Source organism: Glycine max, chromosome 13, assembly GCF_000004515.6.
Source record: "Glycine max cultivar Williams 82 chromosome 13, Glycine_max_v4.0, whole genome shotgun sequence".
Taxonomy (NCBI): Eukaryota; Viridiplantae; Streptophyta; class Magnoliopsida; order Fabales; family Fabaceae; genus Glycine; species Glycine max.
In genome coordinates, this window is record NC_038249.2 from 41,213,981 (window position 1) to 41,221,056 (window position 7,076).

Here is a 7,076-nt window from a genome sequence, read left to right on the forward strand (position 1 = left end):
ATCATGAAAAGTGTCCAATATTTTATTTATTGATTAAAATTATATTTCACCTTATACTTTTAGTTAGTTTTTAAGCTGTAAACAAGATTTCTTACTTTTTAGTATTTTTTAAAATGCTACTTAAAATAATATTTTTAAAAAAATACTAATTTCTAGTTTCTAGTTTTTTATAATTTCTTTTCTTTTATTTTTAATATATTTATCAAATTTATTACTTATCATTTTTAAATAAATCATAAATTTATTATTTTTAAGTCAGTTTATATTTTTTAACTATCTCAACAACTAATTTTATCAAACACTTATAATTTTATAAAATAATTTTTTAACTTTTTAGTTATTTCTATCAAATATAAACCAAGTAAAAGGATCGATGGATGAATAAAAGGATTTAAAATAAGATAAACTGTGTTCTGATATCATTGGTAAAAAAAAAGTAAAAAGTTTTTTTTATAATGAAGTTTTTATTAAAAGTATTGTAAATGCACTACTCCCTGTCATTATTTCGTATGCATCAAATGCAAACATATTATATATTTATTTCGTATGCATCAAATGCAAAACCCTTAACATCATTCACACCAAATAATTAATTTATATTCGTCATTATAGAAAAATTTTCACCTGAATTTTATAAGTTATATTATTTATATAATATTATCGTATAACACATTTTATGATACTATTTGAATTAAATTTTGATATATTGTTATATAAATATTCTTATACTATTATCTAATTAAAAATTTAGAAATTATCGTAAATATATATATAACTCTTAAAATAATTATTATAAAAATAATTAACGATCCATAATTGAATAATAGTGTACATGACTTTTGTACTGTCTCAACATTCTAATTAAATTATTTTTTCTTTGGATCTCTTCGTTACTTTACTTATAATATCATACACTCATTTCTTTTCTCTTTTTATATGTTCCTCACTCTGAAATAATTTCTCAACTTTTATAGCAAAAAGGAGACACTAGGATCGTTAACTGCTTGTATGTCAGTCAAAATTAAAACACAATAATGGCCCTTTGGTATCCTCTTCCAACGGAGAGAGAGAGAGACCATGAAGGTTTGTGTGTAGTACGAAAGAAATAGGGCAAGGTAGTGAAGAGCGTGTGTGTGATATAATTTGAACAAGTGGAGAAAATATGTGAACCAAGATTGGACAGCGATGCGAGCACACAATTTTCCATGACAAGATCTTAAATAGACTCATGAATCATCACCATCAAAAATAATGAAGAATATATCGAAATATACATATACCATTTTTTAAAATAAAAATCTTCTACTTATCTTTGATCAATAATATATGTATAAGAGGGGTGAATAATAATGGAAGGGTTGAAACATCTCTGCCATATATATATATATATATATATATATATATATATATATATAGAAATTACTTACCAAGGGTCTAGCTGTTGTTCGACCAACCAGATTGATTACTGATGGATTTTGTGCATGCTAAAGCCAAAACTTGAATTTGAATCTAAGACAAAGTCCGTGATTTGGCATATCCAATTCCCAAACCAGCTTCAATTTTCAGTGATCCTCAGAAGCAAGCCACTTGGAAGAATGTCCTTACTTAATATATATTTCGTTCCTACATATAATATTAAATGTTGTAACAAGGACAAACCTTGAAGACACGGGAACCCCACCCCCCAACCAAGAAAACTACAAGAATCAGGAATTAACATAAGTTATCAAGAGTCATGAGGTTGGTTTGGTCCATGGTTAAAAGGAGAAAGAGATAAGAAGAAATTACGGATTCAAATCTTTTTTAGTAATATTTTAACAAAATTAACAACTAATACTTGTTGATGGAAAAAATACAAGTTATCAAGATAACAATATTAAAAGATCCTCCTATTATCTACCATGCTATAATTAGGCACCACAAAACTGCAGGCTGAAGTTCTTTAGTATAACATTAGGTAAAAGTTTAAGGTTATAGAATTTGATAGATATGATCAATGGATCTGAATAACTGGAAGCTAAATACTGATGATCTAAATAAAACAATTACTATAATAATATAGGCAACATGAACACCACTCAGCAACCTAACATCCAAATATTAATTTCTCTCTCTGTATTATGTGTGGTCTTTATTGCCTCTAGCTAGATTTGGATAAAGTGATGTTTCAATATATATTAAGAAACCTGAAAAGACACCATTTTTCGAGCATTTTCTGTTGAAAAGGAATACTCATAGATCTGTGAAGTCAGCACATAAAGGACCTAACAGCCGCTCCACTCAGCCTCCAAAATCCAAATAGCCAATGTTCGATAACCTAGGATTGTCTGCAAATGCAAAAGGGCTAATTAGTGTACAATAATAATATTTAAAAAGAATGAAGAAGCATAGACAATAAGGCCATCCATTAATGTGAATAAATAAAAATTTGTCACTGCAAATTGCAAACAAAAGATATATAAAAGCCACCTGACAACAACAGAAAGGAAAGCAGCACAAAGAATCACCTGTCTTGTTATGCATCATGATCTCATGGACAGTATCTGGAAGTCTGAGCTGTGTGTAGACCTACACACACTTTTTTTTTATCTCCTCTCTTTTATTGGGGGGTTCAACTAGTACTTGTTCAACTTTTTAAAGCCGTTTATGGCTGATGCAGCATCATCAAGATTCTCACATCAAAAAGACCGATGGATTGGCAGAGCACTTGGATTGCATCATAGTCCCACCCACCTTCATTTGCATGTGAATCTTGATGATGCTACATCCGCAAACAACGACTGTCAATCTGTCCATGCAACTATAGCTGCTGACAAAGAAAGGTACATATACACATATGCGCATATATATTTAGAAGCTTGCATTATTACCAAACTTAGTGAAACTTATATAGGGGTAAAAAGACTTATAGGTTACTCAGAGTGAAGACCAATTAATGTCACGGAAAATTGTCTAGAGAAAAAATAAAATAAAAAGAAGGGGGGAACAACATCAAACAGAGAGAAAGCAAAGAGCGGGTAAAAAATAGAAAAGAAAGAGGGGACACGGAAAATTGAGATTTTATGTGGAATTTTAGCAGCAAGGCCACGAGGAGTAGCTGATGTGGCTTGTTGCCAGTGGTTAGTGTATGTTTGGCACACGAGGCCAGTTGGGGTACCCAAATGGAATCTAACCACATGAACTCAATTCATACCTCAAGAACAAAAGAAAAGCCAAAACCCCAATTAAAAAAAAGAAAAAAAAAACAAGAAAATTCAACAACAACAACTCTATAAAGAACAACAAAAGCGCTTACTTTCAGAACCTCCAGAAAATCAAAACAAACGGGGTTCAAAGCCTGTTAACTATACTTTTACAATCTACAGGCTTTGTTGTATCGATTAAAAGCCATATACTTTCACTTAAGGAAAGAGATTTAAAAATGAAAAAGAAAAAAAAGGAACCCCTGATTTATGAATCAAAACCCAACAGTAATCCCTTAAAGAGGGAAAGACTCACGTACCTTGGCAAATCCATATAGCTAGGAAGGAGAGGTTTCTCAAAAGAAAATAAAAAAAGGGTACTTCCAAATATTTCATATTTATATATATGTATGCTTGAAATAGATTATAGATCGGATTAGAATCAGAAGGAAGAGATATATGGATATAGATTATATTAAATATATATACACAGTATGTCGCAAAACGCCTGAGATCTAACCCTGAGGGGAAAACTAAGGAGAAGGAGAAAATAGAAAAGTTAGGAAGAGAGAGAAGGAAGTATGTGTTGAATGGTAACAGTAGATGAAGAATGGGGACTAATATATAGAGGGAGGAACGCGCCTGTGTTGGTTGAAAATATATATATGATTTGCTTTCTCTATATTCCCATTGGTTGGACTGAGCTGTATATAAGGTACTGTACCGGGTTTTATGTGGCCAGATACGCATTGTAATCTACCCTAAACCCTAACTTCAACTTCATTGGCGGACGGTTGATGCCACAAAAACCTGCTCATTTTCCACACCATAGGATCGTCCAACCATGTGCATGTTTGGTTAATTTGGCATTTTAAAAATTTTAAATTATAATTTAAATAAAAAAATTATCTCTGATAACTTATTTTGAATCAATAGGTATGCATTGCACTATAAAGTCTATATTGTCAGTATAAGGGTGAAAATAAAATTAAGCTATTTTGAATAAGAATTTGCTTAAAAAATTTGAAGTCTAGGCTTAACGTATTACTTAGGCCTTGTAAAACTTATTTGAAAGTGTAATTTAGTTTATTAGTTTATTTATAAGTCCATTTCATCTTATTTTCCTCTAATAGTAAGGATGTTCGCAAGTTAGTTTGGACAGATTTTGATCAAATTTAAAATCCAACCTAATCAAATTTGATTAGTTTAGTGCAGTTCAATTTTTATAATTTTTTTTTTTGAAATCCAACCCAATCCAACTTATTCATAAACGATTTTGTTCGTTTTGAGCCAACAAATTACCCTTTTAAATTTGATCATTTTTTTTCTTAAAATTATTATTTTATATCATGATTCATCCAAATATCTAATACAATTAAGACAATATTATCAAAAATGTCTGAAAGTAGTAAAATTGATTCATTTAATACAATCAATATAATATTCTAAAATAGACTAATACAAATTAAAACAAAATATTCTTCAATGAAATTTACTCTATAATAGTCTGAATCACAATTATTTTCTACAAACTAATTTCTTGTAATAAGTTTTGCTGCAACCGGATTTGCTGCAACTAGATTTATTGAAACAAATGAATAAAATATGATTCCTTAATATTCTAAACATGACAAAAAATAAACATGAAAAAGGCTGAAACAAAAATAATGTACCTAAAAGTAATACCTTACGAAGTTTCAACACTAGTAGTCTTGACACTAGCAATTTCAACACTTGGAGTCCCAATATCAAATAACTCTAAAAAATTTTATTGATTTTAATCGGTTCGGTTCGGTCTGGATCGGATCTATAAATCGAAACTCGTGACTCAACCTGTACATGAACAGTTTTGATCGATTCAATTTAGTTTAGTTTTGATCCAAATACATAAATGACTCAACTCAAAACCACTTGGATTGATTTGGGTCAATTTGGGTTGACAGGTGACTAGTATATTCGTGAACATCCCTAGCTAATAGGGAAAAAGATATGTAAAATAAATTATAATCTATGAAAATTAAAATTATTGTTACTCAATGCATAAGAAAAATATAAAAATAAAATATTATATTGTATAAAATTTTAAACTAACATGTTTATATGATATAAAGTTATTTTTAAGATCTAATTTAACTTTCCTGATTCAAAAGCTTATTTTGTAACAAGAACTCTAAATATGAAAAAAAAAATTATTCTTTAATAAGTTTATAGGTTTAGCTTTTACGTAAGTCAACATGTTTAATATTTTTTTAAAAATAAATATATAATTTTAATTCATCATAACAAAATTAATATAATAATAATATTAATAAAAAATATTAATTAATTTACTTAAATATGCCAACTTATAAAATTTAAAATACTTTTTGAATGACATAAAGTCTTACCTTTATAATAGTTTAGACCTAATTTATTTTTTAAACAAGTCTGATTTGTTTTAGCAGACCTGTAAAATGATCTAACCTATTTTCACTTCTACAAACAATAAAAAAAATTCTTCCATCACCCTTAATATGATTTAAAGTAATTATTATAAAATTTAATAAACTTACTATCTTGAGTGGCGTTGAGATAACATTAAAAATATTTACGCAGATGGTGCATGTTTATTTATTTAATGATTTTATCAAATAAAGCATTTAAATGATCATTTGAAAAGACTATTGAGTAAGATTAATTAATAAAGTTTGACTGTATAAATAAAAATCAAAATTAAAATATATTAATAAATTTTATAATCACTTATAAAATAAAATAATTATATCCATATTGATATCTATTTATTTATCTCTCTCTTTACTTTTTATATATATCCTTCTTTATTTTTTCATATAATATATTTTCTGATTAAGTGTGTAGGGCATAAAAATATATGGTGTCTGTATTTATTTTTCTTTATATATTTATTAAAGTGTCACAAGTCACAACTAGTGAAGGTCCACGTTCCTTATTTCAAACGATTCCTAGCACCATTTGTTTCAAAGGTAGTGCAAAACTCATATATTCAATTAAAAAATTATTAAGTAGTACTAATAACCGTAAAATTTTAGTTAAATTGATAGTTAATTTTCACTAAAAATAATTATAATTTCTTCACTTTAATATTATTTTTAATTAAATAATAAAGAAATAAATATCACTCTAATTTTTTATCAGCAGAATTTAAAAGAATAAAATTTTAAGTGTTTTGAAAGAAAATTAATGTAAAAACGTGAAGGAAAAGATGAAAACTGAGACAGCTCGCTTAACGCATAACACAGGCTTAACGATCAACTCAACTCAGGCTCAACACGAACAAGGCCTACGAACAAGTAAGCTTAAAGGTACACTTAGCATGAAAGTTCACGCTAAGCATGAGGTCATGTGAAAATTATGCTACTTTAGACCTATAGAAGAAGTAGAAAACAAAGGAAAAAAGACACGTACCAATCCCTACACACCGAACACACAGATACTCAAAGCTCTCTCTAATAAATACATCCTAAGTTTAAGTATCTCTAATATGAGAAACCCCCTTTCTATGTCCATTATCTCCTTCTCCTCCTCTATTCATCCTTCTTCTTTTATCTGCATCACGCTCTAAAGTGTAAAATCTATCGCGATAACAAGAGGCTGAAACTTTATTGTTGGGAGCCTAGCAACCAAGTTTCCTTGTAATGTAATCTTTCCTTACTATCTATTTAATGCAATGACAATTTTTATTGTTTATTTCCTGTGTTTTGTTGTTATTGTATGGCCTGATCATCTATGAATATGTTTCATGGGTTCTATATTGAAAAATGATAATTTCTAAAGAACTAGAAAATGACATCTAAACAATTCATTGCTAAGGATAGAGACTTTGTTTTGCCTACATCTCCATATTGTAATTTACTATTCTATCTTTGCAAAGGG

At 28.5% G+C, this 7,076-nt stretch overlaps 1 long non-coding RNA gene and 1 other non-coding gene across 2 annotated transcripts; both read right to left on the minus strand.

Moving 5' to 3' along the window:
* Nucleotides 1-1,926: 1,926 nt before the first annotated feature.
* LOC121173352 (uncharacterized) lies at nucleotides 1,927-3,965 on the minus strand. Its single transcript, XR_005888021.1, has 2 exons — nucleotides 2,508-3,965; nucleotides 1,927-2,327 (listed from the first exon to the last, which is right to left on the minus strand). It is a non-coding gene; the product is annotated as an uncharacterized lncRNA (long non-coding RNA).
* On the minus strand, nucleotides 2,635-2,787 carry MIR172B (microRNA MIR172b). The gene has a single exon (NR_048591.1). It is a non-coding gene; the product is annotated as a microRNA MIR172b (primary transcript).
* Nucleotides 3,966-7,076: the final 3,111 nt, after the last annotated feature.